Below are 21,040 nucleotides of genomic sequence, written 5' to 3'. Positions count from 1 at the left end.
CTATAGGACAGAAGAGAACTGCCCCATAGGGTTTTCTAGTCTGTATTCTTTACAGAAGCCAACTGTCACATCTTTCTCCTGCTGGTGGGTTTGAACCATCAAACTTTTGGTTAGCTGATAAGCACTTAACCATTGTACCACCAGCACTCCTTTTAAAATTGAAGATAGGACAATTGAAATTATTGGATCTGAGGAGAAAAAAAAAAGAATGAAAGAGAGTGAACAGAGCCGAAAGGATTTGTATGACATTGGAATCCCAGTAGAAGAAGAGAAAAAGAAAGGGGCAGAAAAATATTTAAAGAAATAATGGCAAAAAACATCCAAAATTTGACAAAAGACATTAATCTATGCATCTAAGATACTCCAAAAAGTCCAAGTAGAATAAACACAAAGAAGTCCACACCAATACACTTTATAGTCACTTTCAAAAAAACATAGATAGAGAATCTTGAAAGCAGCAGGAGAGAAAATAATCATCACATACATATCTTCAAAGACTAAGTATTAATTTCTCCTCAGAAACCATGGAGGACCAAAAGACAATGGGATGCATATTTAAAGGACTGAAAGAAAAGAGCTGTCAACCAAGAATTTTATATCTAACAAAGCTGTCCTTCGAAAGTGAGGGAAAAATTAAGACATTGCCAGATAAACAAGAGTTGAGGGAGTTTGATACCCCTAAATGTGCCCCACAAGAAATGCTAACAGGAATCCTTCAGGTTGAAATGAAATAACCGTAGATAGCAACTCAAAGCCATGTGGGTATTTAATTTCTTTGTATTTAATGGGTAAGTACAAAGAAAGTTTTATTGTATTTGTGGTTTGTAACTCTCCTTGATATGTCCTACATGATTTAAAGACAAATACATAAAAATAAGTATAAATTTATGTTACTGGGAACAAAATGTATAAAGATGTAATTTGTGATGAAAACAACATAAAGGGTGGGATGGAGTAGTACAGAAACAGAGTTTTTGTATATTATTGAAACTAGGTTGGTATCAATTTAAACTAGGTTGTTACAAATTTAGGTTTAATTTTTATTAATCCTAATAATAATGTTAAATGTAATCCTCATGGTAACCACAAAGAAAATATCTTTTTTAAAAACACACAAAATAATAGGATAAAGGAATCAAAATGATTTACTAGGGAAAAAAAATCAACCAAATATAAAAGGCAGCATTAGAGGCTATGAGGGAAAAAAAATGTATGAAATGCAGAGAAAATATATAGCAAAATGGATGAAGTATGTCCTTTCTTATTGGTAGTTATTTTAAATATAAATAAATTAAACTCTCCTATCAAAAGACTATTATTTATCAAAAGACAGAGGTTGGCAGAACCATTAAGAAAATATGATCCAACTATATGCTGTCTACAAGAGATACAGCTCAGGCTCAAAGACACAAATAGGTTGTAAGTGAAAGGAGGAAAAAATATTCCATGCAAATAGTAACCAGAAGATAGCCAGGGAATATTAATATCAGACAAAATAGACTTCAAGTCAAAAATCTTTTACAAGAGACAAAGAAGGACATTATATCATGATAAAAGGGTCAATTTCTAAAGAAGATATAAAATATATACATATATATATATAAAATACATATGCGCTGAGCAGAGAGTCCCAAAATACATGAATCAAACATTGACAAAATTGACGTAAGAAAAAAACAGCTCTACACTAGTAGTGGAGACTTGAATACACCACTTTCAACAATTATAAAACATCTAGACAGAAGATCAGTAAGGATATAGAACTTAAACAGCACTTTAAACCAACTAAGCCTAGCAGACATATATAGAATACTCCACCTATGACAGCAGAATACATATTCTTCTCCAGTACACATGGATCATTCTACATGATAGACCATATGTTAGGTCACAAAACAATTGTCAGTAATTTTAAAAAGATTGAAATCATACAAGATATTTTCTTCTACCACAATGGGATGAAACTAGAAATCAGTAACAAGGAAAACTGAAAAATGCATAAATATTGGGAATTAAACAACACACTATTAAGCAACCAATGGGTCAAAGAAGAAATCAAAATGGAAATTAGAAAATACCTAGAGATGAAAGAAAATGAAAGTAAAACATACCAAAACTTATGGAATGTAGTTAAGATAGTGCTCAGAAGGAAATTTACAGCTATAAATACCTACATTAAAAAAGAAGAAAGATCTCGAATCTATAACCTACCTTTACATATTGAGGAACTAGAAAAAGAACAAACTAAGCCCAAAGCTACCAGACATAAGGAAATAATAAAGATTGAAGCAAAGACAAATGGAATAGAGAATAGAAAAACAATATACAGAATGAATAAAACTAAAATTTACTTATTTGAAAACATGGATAAATTTGAAACCCTGGTGGTGTAATGGTTAAGTGCTACGACTGCTAACCAAAGGGTCAGCAGTTTGAATCTGCCGGGAGCTCCTTGGAAACTCTACGGGGCAGTTCTACTCTGTCCTATAGGGTTGCTATGAGTCGGAATTGACTCGATGGCACTGGGTTTGGTTTGGTTTGGTTTGGGTTTTAGTCTGACAAAGGTTTGAAAACCAAAAACTAAACTGCTGCAAGGTAAGACATAAACAGCTAAAATCAGAAATGTATGTGGGGACATTACTACTAATCAAAGAAAAATACAAAGGATTATAAGAGAATACCATGAACAACTGAATGCCAACAAATTAGATTACCTAGATGAAATAGACAAATTCCTAGAAAAACACAAATTACCTAAATTGGTTCAAGAAAAAATAGATGATCTCAAAAGACAAATAACAAGTGAAGATATTGAATCAGTAGTCAAAAACACCCCAACAAAGAAAAACCCAGGACCAGGGGCTTCTCTGGTGAATTCTACCAAACATTTAAAGACAAATTAACACAAACTCTTCTCAAAATTTCCAAAAATAGAAGAGGAGGGAATACTTTATAACTCATTCTATGAGGGCAGAATTACCCTGATACCAAAGCCAGATAAAAACAACACTAGAAAAGAAAACTACATATGAATATCCCTTATGAATATAGACGCATAACTCCTGAAAAAAATACTAGCAAACCAAATACAACAGCATATTAAAAGGATTATACACCATGACCAAATAGGATTTATCTCAGGAATGCAAAGGTGGTTCAACATACAAAAATTAATCAAGGTAATGCACCACATTCATAGAAAGAAGGAAAAAACACATGATCGTCTCAGTTGATGCATAAAAGACATTTGACAAAACAAAACACACTTTCATGTTAAAAAAAAGTCAACAGACTAGAAATAAAAGAGGAGTTCCTCAGCATGACAATGGACATTTATGAAAAAGCCACAGTTAATATACTCACTGGTAAAGCTTTCCCCTAAGATCAGGTACAAGACAAAGATGCCCACTTTCACCGCTGCTATTCAACAATTTACTGTAAGTTCTAACCAGAGCAATCAGGAAAAAGAAAGAAAAAGAAATTTAAAAAAAATCAAACTGGAAAGTAAGAAGTAAAATTCTCTTTTTTTCTATTTGCAGTTGACCTGATCCCATATATAGGAAATTCCAAAAAACCCACAGGAAAGCTATTAAAGCTAATGAATGAGTTAAGCAAATTATCAGGGTACAAAATTGACATGCAAAAATCAGCCCATACATCCATAATCAATTGAATTTCAACAAGGGTTCCAATGAAGTCTATTCAGTGAAGAAAGAATAATCTTTTCATCAAATGGTGCTCGGACAACTGAATAGTCACATGCAGAAGAATGAAGTTGGACACTTACCTTACATCATATTTGAAAATTAATTAAAAATTATTAATATCCTAAATATAAGGGCTAAAACCATAAAATTATTAGAAGAAAACACTGGTAAAATTCAGAACTTTGTATTCAGCAACAGATTCTTAGATATGACACTAAAATCACAAGTCACAAAAGAAAAAATAGATGAATTGGACACTAAACTCAAAACTTTTGTGCACCAAAGGAATTATCCAAAAAAAAAAAAAAGACAACTTACAGAATGGTAGAAAATATTTGGAAATCATATATTTGATAGGGTTTAATATCCAGAATATATACAGAAATACTAAACTCAATAGTCAAAAGGTGGTACCAACCAACATGTCCATCGACAGATGAATGGATAAACAAAATGGCATACACTAACGATGCAATATCATTCAGGTATAAAGAGAAATGAAGTTCTGATATGTGCTATGACATGGATGAACCCTGAAAACATTATGCTAAGTGAAAAAAAGAAGACACAAAAAGACAAACATTATATGACCCTCCTTATATGAAATATCTAGAACAGGCAAATGCATAGAGACAGAACGTAGATTAGTGGTTACCACGAGTTGTGTGAAGGCAGAAATGGAGAGTTATTGCTTAATCAGCACAGAGTTTCTGCTTGGGGTGATGAACAAGTTTTGGGAACAAATAGTGGTGATGCACAACATTATGAATATAATTAATGTCACTGAATTATAAACTTGAAAATGTTTAAAATGGCAGTTTTATTTTATATATAGTTTACAACAAAAAAAATTTGGATTCCTATACATTAATTATTCTAAGAGATTTGGGTAGAAAATCATAGGGTACACAGAGAAAAATCTAAGACATGATTTCCAAGTAGAAACAAAACAACATCAGGGATTTATAAAAAAAAAAAAAAAATTTTTTTTTCTTTACCAGAAATTAATTTCCCCAGATTGACTCTTTAATTTCCTTTATTATTTTGCTTGTTTGACTAACAAATTGAGCACCTGTTAAGTGACAGAAACAAACAAACAAACAAACAAAAACGTTGCCTGGAGTCAATTCTGACTCATAGGGACCCTATAGGACAGAGTAGAACTGCCCCATAGGGTTTTCAAGGAGTGGCTGGTGGGTTTGAACTGCATACCTTTTCATCAACAGCCAAACGCTTAACCACTGTGCCATCATGGCTGGACTAAATATTGGGGCCTTAGAGAATAATTAATAGTTATATCTCAAGTGACTTCTGCTCTATCACCACAAATAAGGTACCGGTTAAATCCTATATCCTAGGAAAAGAAGCAAGGAAGCAGTATTTCTTGTAAAGAATGGAAACAGGAATATGACAAGAAATCTCGGGGAAGTTAATCAATGAGTTGAACTATAGTTATCTTGTCTAATTGTGGGTTACAAGGATAAAGACAAGTATCACACCCATCTCATTCTAGCCATTTATTGTATTTTTATGCAAATAATGCACGCCTTCTACGTTTGTTTGCCAACCATGTCCTCCCCTGTGAGGTATTTTCATAAGTGCACTATGCTGATTTTTTTACATCAACGTGTAAACAAAATGGCTTAGCAGGGCTTAGGGAAATACCTTGCGGGGAGAGGGGAGGGTATGGTCAGCAAACAAATGGAGAAGGTGCATGTTACTTGCATAAAACTACAGTAGTTCTTGTAAAAATTCTGTGTAAGAAAATAAATCATGCCATCTGACTGGTTCATATCTGTCATTTTTGTTCATCTTCTTCAAAACGCTAAATTCAATGAAAATTGTGAAAACAGATTACACACAAGAGAAGTGGGCAAATTCCTAATCGAAAAGTTAGCTCCAGAGTCAAAGGGAAGTTGTGCTTTACGAAAGATATAGCCTGCCACTTTGTTTCTTCCTGGGTAGCTTTGATAATAGTTGGCTTTCAGACATTCTACTCTAAGGCCACAATGTTCTGATATAAACTTGGATACACATGAGTCACATCCAAGGCCCATTTTTAGTCCTATACCACCCTGGTACCTGGCTTTCCTAGGAAACTCAAACTTCAGCTTGATCAATAAAGGACCAATAAACCACGAGAAGCATAAGCTTATGGCATAAACACTTATCAGGAAATTTAAAACTCCAAATGGCTTATGCTATTTGTTGATCCCCACCCTCTGCTTGTTGTAGCCCAAGTAAGATCCAAGGCAACTGTTGAGAAGATGACATTGGAGAATGAAAACCAAAAACTTACAGGAAATACTGAATGAACTTCACTAAGGAACGTTTTTCTTCTCAGGGTCTCTAACAAACAAAATAATAATTTTTTCCAACATTAAATTTTAATTAATTTTTTAAGAAGCTAGGCAGAGCTAGCTCAAGCATAACAACGATTGTAAGGATGGCGCAGGACCGGGCAGTGTTTCGTTCTGTTGTGCATAGGGTCACTATGAGTCGGAACAGACTCGATGGCACCTAACAACAACAACAACAGGCAGAGCTACTGAGATCCAACCTGGCATTAATGGGCTAATGGAAACTTAGGCTTAACGCAATGAGTACTTCCTTGGTTTTTCTTTCTTAGTTGGGGGATGTGGAGGACAGTAGAGAGTCAGTAAGAAACACACACACAAAAATCAAAACTGACAAAGGTTTTTGTTTGTATTTCTACTGTAAATGTCAGCAAATAGATTTTTTTGTGTGTGTGCTCTCTGCAAATCCAACCCATTCTTCATTCCTTACATAAATACTCACGTCCTCATTCTAGCTTTAGCTGACCATTCCATTGAGCTCTGATGTCAGAGACATATAAGTTAAAGAATTTTAAAGTTAAATAGAAACATCAACATCAATTAATGTTAAAAGCTTTTATTTTCTAGATGGTGAAATTTACATAAGTTAGTAGCAGAGTTAAAACTAGAATTTATGTCTACTGATTTCCAAATCAATCTCATTTTCACCATATAGGGCTGTCTCCCTCACCTTTGGACTCCTGTAGTATATATGGAAGGTGGGCTAAATTACCTTTGATTATTTTCTAGAACTTCTGGTACAATCTGCCCATATAGTGAATCCATTAAGCACCTTTAATAACCTTACCCCACCTAGGCCTTCTCAAAATAATGGAATTTTTTTTACATGGCTTTGTGTAATGGAAATTATTTTCAGCATCTGCCTTGTTTAATACACTTGTCTGCAAGTATTAAAAACCCACTCAAGCTAGATTTTGCCAAAAATGAAAGAGAAAGAACATTTGTGTTCAAAAAATTGTTGAACAGGGGGTGTTTCATGGAATTCCAGGTCAGGGATGTGGCTGGTCCTCAATCACAGCTAGAATCAAGTACTTAGGCAGAAGGGAAGCCTCTATGTGCCTGCCTGCATGTTCTCTCTGTAGATGGACCTTCTTCGCTTCTTAGCTTAAGAGACAAGATGGAAGGCAATCTATTCACATCATAAAAGTTATCTTTTTTATTCAGAAGACCAGCTCAGATACAGCTAGAATTTTAGTCCAAATTCCAAGAAAACAGAATTTGATTGGCTTAACTTGAATAAGATACTCTAACCCTACCTCACCCAACTTGATCCATATGGTACAAACTTTGCTGTTCAGGTTCTACAAAGTCAGCTACAGGGTCATTGTGACCTAGAAAGCATCACAAATAGCTTCTACTACAACAAATGTTTCATAACATAATTTCTACTACACCAAATGTTTCATAAACATTATTTCATTTATTCTTCTCAACGATCCTATGAGTATATATTAGTCTCCTATTTTAACATTCACACAACTGAGTCCCATGAGGTAAAGTGATTTGCCTAAGGTCACATAACTAGGAAGAGTAAAGCTGCCTGACTCCAGAGCATGTGTTCATAATCACTACCAAAAAAAAAAAAAAAAAAAAACCTGTTGCCATCAAGTTGATTCCGACTCATGGTGGCCCTATAGGACAGAATAGAACTGCCCCATAGAATTTCGACGGAGCATCTGGTGGATTCAAGCTGCCGACCTCTTGGTTAGCAGCCGAGCTTTTAACCACTACCACCAGGGCTCCTTAATCACTATATCCAGGTGCTATTCAGATGCTTTTTCCCCTTACAGTTTAAGCACTGATAGTTTTCTATACCAAAATTAAAACCAGGAAACAATAGATAATTAGCAGTGAAAGAGAAAAAGTCACACTATAAGAGGGAAATGTTTTATTAATAAGGTAAAAAGAGATTAAACACCACAGTATTGCTAGAGAAACGTAGTGAGCTTTGGGAGATTTTTCCAAAGAAATGCAACAAAAATAAACAACATATGGCATATGACCTATGTTGGAAGAAATAATACTCATCTTTTAAATAGCCTATTAGGGAGCAGAAATAAGAGTTGGAGAACGGACTATTTCCAAATCTGAATAGAGACATTTATAGACCAATGTGAAAGCCCCTTGCACTAGGCAGAAATATTTCAACTTTTCCAAGGTACTATAATCATCTCAAGAGAAATTCAGGTTAGTATAGATTAGCAGGACTGATTTCCAAGTGAAGTGTATTAGTATCCTAGGGCTGCTGTAAAAATTACCACAAACTAAACCAAAAAAACCAAACCTGTTACTGTCAAGTCAATTCCTACTCCAGGTGACCCTACAGAACTGCCCCATAGGGCCTCGAAGGAGCAGCTGGTGGATTCCAACTGCTGACCTTTTCATTAGCAGCCGAGCTTCTAACCACTGTGCCACTAGGGCTCCTGCCACAAACTAGATGGCTTAAAACAAATGTTCTGGAGGCTGAAATCAAGGTATTGGCAGGGCCATGATATCTCTGAAAGCTCTAGGGGAAAATCTGTTCCATGCCTTTCTCAGCTTCTGGTGTTACCGGCAATCCTTGACATTCCTTGGTTTATAGAAGCATCACTCCAATATCTGTCTCCATCATCACATGGGCGTCTTCTCTTGTGTCTCTGTGTGTATCTCCTCTTCTTATAATGACACCAGTCATAATAGATTAGGGCCCAATCTACTCCAATAGAATCTGATTCTAACTTGATGGCATCTGCAAGGCCCTATTTCCAAACAAAGTCACATTCACAGGTACCAGGGGTTAAGACTTGACCATATCTTTGAGGTGGGGGGGGGCATAATGCAAACCATAACGGGGTAAAGAAGGATGTTTTTAATGTGTTAAAACATCTTAAATATTCATAATTGCAAATATGAGCTTTGATTGAATATGAGATTTGCAGTAAATGTTTTAGAGCATTTAGCTATTGCTGACTCACCTGCATATGTCCATATTTTCTGTTTTCTTTAATGAAATCTGTATTTATTAGATAGTCCAAATGTGTTATCTCATTTTTTTCACAAATACAGCATGAATAAGGCATCATTAGTCCTTCCAAGACAAAATCCAACTTCATTCCAAAATCCCAAGCTATGAGAATTTTCTCTTAGATCATCGACTCTGCAACATTACTTTGCTTGTAAATCATCTAATGCGGGGTTTTTCAATTCATGGCTCATTAATCCATTTGTAGTTTCATAAGATCAATTTAATGGATCATAACCAACATGTTTTTAAAAACTAAATTGAGGGGGCGGGGCCAAGATGGCGGACTAGGGAGATGCTACCTCGGATCCCTCTTGCAACAAAGACTTGGAAAAACAAGTGAATCGATCAAGTACATAACAATCTACGAACCCTGAACAACAAACACAGATTTAGAGATGGAATATGAACAAATAAGGGAAAGCAGTGATTGTTTTCAGAGCCTGGAGCCAGCGTCCCAGTCAGGTAACCTTTGGCCCCTGATTTAGGGCGGAGCCCAGGGGAGCTGACGGCACAAACAAGAGGCCCAGCCCTACCCCCCTGAACTCACCCTGGGAGGGGGCCCAGCCGGTTCGCGCAGGCGGCATGACAACGCAGCTGGTGGGAGAAGTCCCCGGGAGGCAGTGACTGGTCTTGGAGCTGGGAGAGCAGCGTCCCAGCCAGGGAACCGTCCCGCCAGGATTTTGACTGGGCGCTGGCATGGCACAAGCACAGAGAACTGCTCCACTCCCCTGAACTAACCCTGGGAGGGGGCCCAGCTGGTCCGCGGGGGTGGCGCCGTGACGGCTGGCAGGAAAAGAAGTCCCCGGGAGGCAGTGACTGATTTTGGAGCCGGGAGTAAAGCGTCCCAGCAGGGGAACCTTCACGCTAGGATTTAGACTGGCAGCGGGTGGCTTCAGAGGGCCAGACCCCCGGGGGCAATCTCCACACAGCCAGAACACATAGGCGACACGCCCCTCGGGAATCTCAGATATAATAGTCATTCCAAGCAAGACAAGCAACTCTGGCTATATTTTGAGGTGCTACTCTCCTATCTCTCTGATCCCTCCCCCACCCTCCCCAGGCGGCTTCATTAACATTGGAATTGCCTGAGCCAGAGGGAGAACGGCTCCGGCTCCGCGGCGGCTTTGCTTTCCCCCCATTTTTTTTTTCTTTTGGTCTTTTCCTAACCCACTCTTTTGGCCTGAGAAAAGGAACAACAACAACAAAAAAAACCCAGGGACCAAAAATCCACCCCTAATTGGACTAAAAACACAGAACCAGCTACAGCCAAGCATATATAATCCAAATCTCAGACTTTCATCCTTACAGGGAACAAGGTGGCGGTTATAACCAACCCAAAGGCAATTCTGATAGGGATCTGACTGCATTTTTTTTAGCAGATTTTCTGGAAAAACTAGTTTCCCAGTCATGGCTCGGAGACAGCAGTCCATATCAAACCACATAAAGAAGCAGACTATGACAGCTTCTACAACCCCCCAAACAAAAGAATCAAAATCTTTCCCAAATGAAGGTACAATCCTGGAATTATCAGATACAGAATATAAAAAACTAATTTACAGAATGCTTCAAGACATCAGAAAAGAAATAAGGCAAACTGCAGAAAAAGCCAAGGAACACACTGATAAAACTGTTGAAGAACTCAAAAAGATTATTCAAGAACATAGTGGAAAAATTAATAAGTTGCAAGAATCCATAGAGAGACAGCATGTAGAAATCCAAAAGATTAACAATAAAATTACAGAATTAGACAACGCAATAGGAAGTCAGAGGAGCAGACTCGAGCAATTAGAATGCAGACTGGGACATATGGAGGACCAGGGAATCAACACCAACATAGCTGGAAAAAAATCAGATAAAAGAATTAAAAAAAATGAAGAAACCCTAAGAATCATGTGGGACTCTATCAAGAAGGATAACTTGCAAGTGATTGGAGTCCCAGAACAGGGAGGGGGGACAGAAAACACAGAGAAAATAGTTGAAGAACTCCTGACACAAAACTTCCCTGACATCATGAAAGACGAAAGGATAGCTATCCAAGATGCTCATCGAACCCCATTTAAGACTGATCCAAAAAGAAAAACACCAAGACATATTATCATCAAACTTGCCAAACCAAAGGTAAAGAGAAAATTTTAAAAGCAGCCAGGGAGAAAAGAAAGGTTTCCTTCAAGGGAGAATCAATAAGAATAAGTTCAGACTACTCAGCAGAAACCATGCAGGCAAGAAGGGAATGGGACGACATATACAGAGCACTGAAGGAGAACTGCCAGCCAAGGATCATATATCCAGCAAAACTCTCTCTGAAATATGAAGGAGAAATTAAGATATTTACAGATAAACACAAGTTTAGAGAATTTGCAAAAACCAAACCAAAGCTACAAGAAATACTAAAGGATATTGTTTGGTCAGAAAACCAATAATATCAGATACCAGCACAACACAAGGTCACAAAACAGAACATCCTGATATCAACTCAAATGGGGAAATCACAAAAACAAATTAAGTAAAAAAAAAATAATCATAACAGGGAATCACGGAACTCAATATGTAAAAAAATCACAATAATCAAAAAGAGGGACTAAATACGGGAGGCATAGAACTGCCATATGGAGAGTGATACAAGGCGATATAGAATACAAGTTAGGTTTTTACTTGGAAAAATAGGGGTAAAGAATAAGGTAACCACAAAGAGGTATAACAACTCCATAACTCAAAATAAAAGCCAAGAAAAACGTAACGACTCAACAAACATAAAGTCAAACACTACGAAAATGAGGATCTCACAATTTACTAAGAAAAACGTCTCAGCACAAAAAAGTATGTGGAAACATGAAATTGTCAACAACACACATAAAAAGGCATCAAAACGACAACACTAAACACTTATTTATCTATAATTAGGCTGAATGTAAATGGACTAAATGCACCAATTAAGAGACAGAGAGTCTCGAACTGGATAAAGAAACACGATCCGTCTATATGCTGCCTATAAGAGACACACCTTAGACTTAGAGACACAAACAAACTAAAACTCAAAGGATGGAAAAAAATATATCAAGCAAACAATAAGCAAAAAAGAAGAGGGGTAGCAATATTAATTTCTGACAAAATAGACTTTAGACTTAAATCCACCACAAAGAATAAAGAAGGACACTACATAATGATAAAAGGGACAATTGATCAAGAAGACATAACCATATTAAATATTTATGCACCCAATGACAGGGCTGCAAGATACATAAATCAAATTTTAACAGAACTGAAAAGTGAGATAGACACCTCCACAATTATAGTAGGAGACTTCAACACACCACTTTCAGAGAAGGACAGGACATCCAGTAAGAAGCTCAACAGAGACACGGAAGACCTACTTACAACAATCCACCAACTTGACCTCATTGACTTATACAGAACTCTCCACCCAACTGCTGCAAAGTATACTTTTTTTTCTAGCGCACATGGAACATTCTCTAGAATAGACCACATATTAGGTCATAAAACAAACCTTTGCAGAGTCCAAAACATCGAAATATTACAAAGCATCTTCTCAGACCACAAGGCAATAAAAGTAGAAATCAATAACAGAAAAACTAGGGAAAAGAAATCAAATACTTGGAAACTGAACAATATCCTCCTGAAAAAAGACTGGGTTACAGAAGACATCAAGGAGGGCATAAGGAAATTCTTAGAAAGCAACGAGAATGAAAATACTTCCTATCAAAACCTCTGGGACACAGCAAAAGCAGTGCTCAGAGGTCAATTTATATCTATAAATGCACACATACAAAAAGAAGAAAGAGCCAAAATCAGAGAACTGTCCCGACAACTTGAAGAAATGGAAAGTGAGCAACAAAAGAACCCATCAGGCACCAGAAGAAAACAAATAATAAAAATTAGAGCTGAACTAAATGAATTAGAGAACAGAAAAACAATTGAAAGAATTAAAAAAGCCAAAAGCTGGTTCTTTGAAAAAATTAACAAAGTTGATAAACCATTGGCTAGACTGACTAAAGAAATACAGGAAAGGAAACAAATAACCCGAATAAGAAACAAAAAGGACCACATCACAACAGAAACAACTGAAATTAAAAGAATCATATCAGATTATTACGGAAAATTGTACTCTAACAAATTTGAAAACCTAGAAGAAATGGATGAATTCCTGGAAAAACACTACCTACCTAAACTAACACATTCAGAAGTAGAACAACTAAATAGACCCATAACAAAAAAAGAGATTGAAACGGTAATCAAAAAACTCCCAACAAAAAAAAGCCCTGGCCTGGACGGCTTCACGGCAGAGTTCTACCAAACTTTCAGAGAAGAGTTAACCCCACTACTATTGAAGGTATTTCAAAGCACAGAAAATGACGGAATACTACCCAACTCATTCTATGAAGCCACCATCTCCCTGATACCAAAAGCAGGTAAAGACATTACAAAAAAAGAAAATTATAGACCTATATCACTCATGAACATAGATGCAAAAATCCTCAACAAAATTCTAGCCAATAGAATACAACAACATATCAAAAAAATAATTCACCACGATCAAGTGGGATTTATACCTGGTTTAATATCAGAAAAACCATTAATGTAATCCATCACATAAATAAAACAAAAGACAAAAACCACATGATCTTATCAATTGATGCAGAAAAGGCATTTGACAAAGTCCAACACCCATTTATGATAAAAACTCTCACCAAAATAGGAATTGAAGGAAAATTCCTCAACATAATAAAGGGCATCTATGCAAAGGCAACAGCCAATATCACTCTAAATGGACAGAACCTGAAAGCATTTCCCTTGAGAACGGGAACCAGACAAGGATGCCCTTTATCACCGCTCTCATTCAACATCGTGCTAGAAGTCCTAGCCAGGGCAATTAGGCTAGACAAAGAAATAAAATGCATCCGGATTGGCAAGGAGGAAGTAAAACTATCTCTATTTGCAGATGACATGATCTTATACACAGAAAACCCTAAGGAATCCTCCAGAAAACTACTGAAACTAATAAAAGAGTTTGGCAGAGTCTCAGGTTATAAAATAAACATACAAAAATCACTTGGATTCCTCTACATCAACAAAAAGAACACCGAAGAGGAAATAACCAAATCAATGCCATTCACAGTAGCCACCAAGAAGATAAAATACTTAGGAATAAATCTTACCAAGGATGTAAAAGACCTATACAAAGAAAACTACAAAGCTCTACTACAAGAAATTCAAAAGGACATACTTAAGTGGAAAAACATACCTTGCTCATGGATAGGAAGACTTAACATAGTAAAAATGTCTATTCTACCAAAAGCCATCTATACATACAATGCAATTCCGATCCAAATTCCAATGTCATTTTTTAAGGTGTTAGAGAAACAAATCACCAACTTCATATGGAAGCGAAAGAAGCCTCGGATAAGCAAAGCAGTATTGAAAAAGAAGAAGAAAGTGGGAGGCCTCACTCTACCAGATTTCAGAACATATTATACAGCCACAGTAGTCAAAACAGCCTGGTATTGGTACAACAACATGCACATAGACCAGTGGAACAGAATTGAGAACCCAGATATAAATCCAACCACATATGAGCAGCTGATATTTGACAAAGGCCCAGTGTCAGTTAACTGGGGAAAAGATAGTCTTTTTAACAAATGGTGCTGGCATAACTGGATATCCATTTGCAAAAAAATGAAACAGGACTGATACCTCACACCAAGCACAAAAACTAACTCCAAGTGGATCAAAGGCCTAAACATAAAGACTAAAACGATAAAGATCATGGAAGAAAAAATTGGGACAACCCTAGGAGCCCTAATACAAGGCATAAACAGAATACAAAACATTACCAAAAATGACGAAGAGAAACCAGATAACTGGGAGCTCCTAAAAATCAAATACCTATGCTCATCTAAAGACTTCACCAAAAGAGTAAAAAGACCACCTACAGACTGGGAAAGAATTTTCAGCTATGACATCTCCGACCAGCGCCTGATCTCTAAAATCTACATGATTCTGTCAAAACTCAACCACAAAAAGACAAACAAGCCAATCAAGAAGTGGGCAAAAGATATGAACACACACTTCACTAAAGAAGATATTCAGGCAGCTAACAGATACATATGAAAATGCTCTCGATCATTAGCCATTAGAGAAATGCAAATTAAAACTACGATGAGATTCCACCTCACTCCAACAAGGCTGGCATTAATCCAAAAAACACAAAAGAATAAGTATTGGAGAGGCTGCGGAGAGATTGGAACTCTAATACACTGCTGGTGGGAATGTAAAATGGTACAACCACTTTGGAAATCTATCTGGCGTTATCTTAAACAGTTAGAAATAGAACTACCATACAACCCAGAAATCCCACTCCTCGGAATATACCCTAGAGAAACAAGAGCCTTCACACGAACAGATATATGCACACCCATGTTTATTGCAGCTCTGTTCAGAATAGCAAAAAGCTGGAAGCAACCAAGGTGTCCATCAAAGGATGAATGGGTAAATAAATTGTGGTATATTCACACAATGGAATACTACTCATCGATAAAGAGCAGTGACGAATCTGTGAAACGTTTCATAACATGGGGGAACCTGGAAGGCATTATGCTGAGTGAAATTAGTCAGAGGCAAAAGGACAAATATTGTATAAGACCACTATTATAAGATCTTCAGAAATAGTAAAAACTGAGAAGAACACATACTTTTGTGGTTACGAGGCGGGGAGGGAGGGAGGGAGGGAGAGGGTTTTTTATTGATTAATTAGTAGATAAGAACTGCTTTAGGTGAAGGGAAAGACAACACTCAATACATGGAAGGTCGGCTCAATTGGACTGGACTAAAAGCAAAGAAGTTTCCAGGATAAAATAAATGCTTCAAAGGTCAGCGGAGCAAGGGCGGGGGTTTGGGGACCATGGTTTAAGGGGACTTCTAAGTCAATTGGCAAAGTAATTCTATTATGAAAACATTCTGCATTCCACTTTGAAATGTGGCGTCTGGGGTCTTAAATGCTAACAAGCAGCCATCTAAGATGCATCAATTGGTCTCAACCCACCTGGAGCAAAGGAGAATGAAGAACACCAAGGTCACACGACAACTAAGAGCCCAAGAGACAGAAAGGGCCACATGAACTACAGACCTACATCATCCTGAGACCAGAAGAACTAGTTGGTGCCCGGCCACAATCGATGACTGCCCTGACAGGGAGCACAACAGAGAACTCCTGAGGGAGCAGGAGATCAGTGGGATGCAGACCCCAAATTCTCATAAAAAGACCATACTTAATGTTCTGACTGAGACTAGAGGAATCCCGGCGGCCATGGTCCCCAGACCTTCTGTTGGCACAGGACAGGATCCATCCCCGAAGACAACTCATCAGACATGAAAGGAACTGGACAGTGGGTGGGAGAGAGATGCTGATGAAGAGTGAGCTAATTATATCAGGTGGACACTTGAGATTGTGTTCGCATCTCCTTTCTGGATGGGGGATGGGAGGTAGAGAGAGTGGGAAGCTGGCAAAATTGTCACGAAAGGAGAGACTGGAAGGGCTGACTCATTAGGGGGAGAGCAAGTGGGAGTACGGAGTAAGATGTATGTAAACTTATATGTGACAGACTGACTTGATTTGTAAACGTTTATTGAAGCTCAATAAAAGTTAATAAAAAAAAAAAAACTAAATTGAGCCCTGGTCTGGATGGCTTCACTGCACAGTTCTACCAAACTTTCACAAAAGAGTTAACACCACTACTACTAAAGGTATTTCAGAGCATAGAAAAGGACGGAACACTACCAAACTCATTCTATGAAGCCACCATATCCCTGATACCAAAACCAGGTAAAGACACCACAAGAAAAAAAAAATTATAGACCTATACCCCTCATGAATGTAGATGCAAAAATCCTCAACAAAATTCTAGCCAATAGAATTTGACAACATATCAAAAAAATAATTCACCATGACCAAGTGGGTTTCATACCAGGTATGCTGGGATGGTTCAACATTAGAAAAACAATTAATGTAATCCACGACATAAACAAAACAAAAGATAAGAATCAACATGATTTTATCAATAGAGGCAGAAAAGGCATTTGACAAAGTTCAGCACTCACTCATGATAAAAACTCTCAGCAAAATAGGAGTAGAAGGAAAATTTCTCAACATAATAGCCAACAGCCAACATTAACCTAAATGGAGAGAGCCTGAAAGCATTCCCATAGAGATTGGAAACCAGACAAGGATGCCCATTATCACCACTGTTATTCAACATTGTGCTGGAAGTCCTAGCCAGAGCAATTAGGCTAAATACAGAAATAAAGGGCATCCAGATTGGCAAGGAAGAAGTCAAAGTATCTCTATTTGCAGATGACATGATCTTATACATAGAAAACCCTAAGGAATCCTCCAAAAAACTACTGAAACTAATAGAAGAGTTCAGCAGCGTATTGGGATACAAGATAAACATACAAAAATCAGTTGGATTCCTCTACACCAACAAAAAGAACATCGAAGAGGAAATCACCAAATCAATGCCATTTACAGTAGCCCCCAAGAAGATAAAATACTTAGGAATAAATCTTACCAGAGATGTAAAACACTGATACAAAGAAAACTACGGTTTACTTCTACAAGAAACCGAAAGAGACTTACATAAGTGGAAGAACATAACTTGCTCGTGGATAGGAAGCCTTAACATTATAAAAATATCTCTTCTACCAAAAGCGATCTATACATTTAATGCAATTCCAATCCAAATCCCAAGGACATTCTTTAATGAGATGGAGAAACAAATCACCAACTTCATATGGAAGGGAAACAGGCCCCAAATACATAAGGCATTACTGAAAAAGAAGAACAAAGTGGGAGGCCTTACTTTACCTGATTTTAGAACCTATTATACCACTACAGCAGTCAAAAGAGCCTGGTACTGGTAGAACAACAGATACATGGGCCAATGGAACAGAACTGAGAATCCAGATATAAATCCATTCACATATGAGCAGCTGATATTTGAGAAAGGCCCCAAAACAGTTAAACGGGGAAAAGACAGTCTTTTTAACAAATGGTGCTGGCATAACTGGATATCCATCTGCAAAACAATGAAACAAGACCCATACCTCACTCCATGCACAAAAACTAACTCAAAATGGATCAAAGACCTAAATATAAAATCTAAAATGATAAAGATCATGGAAGAAAAAATAGGAACAATGTTAGGAGCCCTAATACATGGCATAAACAGTGTACAAAACATTATAAAGAATGTAGAAGAAAAACTAGATAACTGGGAGCTCCTAAAAATCAAACACTTATGCTCATCCAAAGACTTCATCAAAAGAGTAAAAAGACTACCTATAGACTGGAAAAAAGTTTTTAGCTATGACATTTTTTCGACATCAGTGGGTTTTATTTCTGATCAGTGCCCGATCTCTAAAATCTACATGATACTGCAAAAACTCTACTGCAAAAAGACAAATAACCCAATTAAAAAATGGGCAAAAGATATGAATAGACACTTCACTAAAGAAGACATTCAGGTAGCTAACAGATATATGAGGAAATGTTCACGATTATTAGCCGTTAGAGAAATGCAGATTGAAACTACAATGAGATTTCATCTGACTACAACAAGGCTGGCATTAATCCAAAAAACGCAAAATAATAAATGTTGGAGAGGCTATGGAGAGATTGGAACACTTATACACTGCTGGTGGGAATGTGAAATGGAACAACCACTTTGGAAATCGATTTGGCACTTCTTAAAAAGCTTGAAATAGAACTACCATACGATCCAGCAATCCCACTCCTTGGAATATATCCTAGAGGAATAAGAGCCTTTTCAAGAACAGATATATGCACACCCATGTTTATTGCAGCACTGTTTACAATAGCAAAAAGATGGAAGCAACCAAGGTGCCCATCAACGGATGAATGGATAAATAAATTATGGTATATTCACACAATGGAATACTATGTATCAACAAAGAACAGTGAGGAATCTGTGAAACATTTCATAACATGGAGGAACCTGGAAGGCATTACGCCGAGTGAAATTAGTCAGTTGCAAAAGGACAAATATTGTATAAGACCACTATTATAAGAACTTGAGAAATAGTTTAAACTGAGAAGAAAATATTCTTTTGTGGTTATGAGAGGGGGGAGGGGGGGTGGGAGAGGGGCATTCACTAATTAGATAGTAGATAAGAGCTACTTTATGTGAAGGGAAAGACAGCACACAATACACGGGAGGTCAGCACAACTGGACTAAACCAAATGCAAAGAAGTTTCCTGAATAAACTGAATGCTTCGAAGGCCAGCGTAGCAGGGGCAGGGGTCTGGGGACCATGGTTCCAGGGGACATCTAAGTCAATTGGCATAATAAAATCTATTAAGAAAACATTCTGCATCCCACTTTGAAGAGTGGCGTCTGGGGTCTTAAACACTAGCAAGCAGCCATCTAAGATGCATCAATTGGTCTCAACCCCTCTGGATCAAAGGAGAATGAAGAACACCAAGGACATAAGGCGATTAGGAGCCCAAGAGACAGAAAGGGCCACATGAACCAGAGACTACATCATCCTGAGACCAGAAGAACTAGATGGTGCCTGGCTACAACTGATGACTGGGCTGACGGGGAACACAACAGTGAACCCCTGAGGGAGCAGGAGAGCTGTGGGATGCAGACCCCAAATTCTCATAAAAAGACCAGGCTTAATCATCTGACTGAGACTAGAAGGACCCCAGTGGTCATGGCCCCCAGACCTTCTGTTGCCCCAGAACAGGAACCATTCCCAAAGCCAACTCTTCAGACATGGATTGGACTGGACAGTGGGTTGGAGAGGGATGCTGGTGAGGAGTGAGCTTCTTGGATCAGGTGGACACTTGAGACTATGTTGGCATCTCCTGCCTGGAGGGGAGATGAGAAGGCGGAGGGGGTTAGAAGCTGGCGAAATGGACAAGAAAAGAGAGAATGGAGGGAGAGAGCAGGCTGTCTCATTACGGGGAGTGTAATTGGCAGTGTGTAGCAAGGTGTATATGGGTTTTGTGTGAGAGACTGACTTGATTTGTGAACTTTCACTTAAGGCAGAATAAAAATTATTAAAAATTAAATTAAAAGAAATTGAATAAAATATAGTATAAATATCAGAATGCATCACATAGTAAGGGTATTGTTTAATAAAACTTGTTTCAGTTAAGTAAGAATTTATGCATGGATCATAAGCATAGAAGTTTGAAAGCTACTGACTTAATGAGATTATTTTAAATGCAGATTTTTATTCTTAGGTTCAGAGAATTTGTTCAGTATGTATGGCAAGATGCCCCAGAATCTTCAATTTTTATAAATATCTAAGGTGATTCTCACACTGGTGGACAATAGCCCAGACTTTGAAAATCATTGTATACAGAGGATTTGCATCACAAAGGGTTAAGGAAATCGGACGCTTCTCCAAGAACAGTAAATGACATTCCCACTAAGTGTGAGTAATGAATGACTTTCTAACTATCATGATCAGCTAATAACAATAAGACCAATGTGAATATTTCAGACTCCATCACAGCAATGATCTCATTTAATTCTCATAGCAGCTCTGTGGGTAGATGTGATTTACCACATTTTACAAATGAGCAATCTAAGCTTCAAGGGTTAAGTCACTCGCCTAAGGTTCCCCAGCTAGAGTGTAGAGTTCTGTTGTTTTTAACATCAGAAGGGAAAGATGAAAAAAACATATATTGTTATGAGAAAAATTAGTATCTTGCCTCTGGCTGCTACTGATCTTATAAAACTAGAATGAAACATTTCAATTTTTATTCTGAATTAAGAATCCTTTTATATCCAAAGACATTTGGGCATGGTTAAAAAGTTCTATCAGTTTTTGCTTCATGTATTTCGAAACTCAGTTAAGAGGTGTTTTAATCAGCTTAGACTCTTAGCTCAACTCCTCAGTTCAAGGAATCCACTGGGCTCCACCTG

Source organism: Elephas maximus, chromosome X (genome assembly GCF_024166365.1).
Source record: "Elephas maximus indicus isolate mEleMax1 chromosome X, mEleMax1 primary haplotype, whole genome shotgun sequence".
In the NCBI taxonomy this organism is placed as follows: domain Eukaryota; kingdom Metazoa; phylum Chordata; class Mammalia; order Proboscidea; family Elephantidae; genus Elephas; species Elephas maximus.
The sequence above is the reverse complement of the archived record's forward strand: the minus strand, read 5'-3'. Positions refer to the sequence as shown.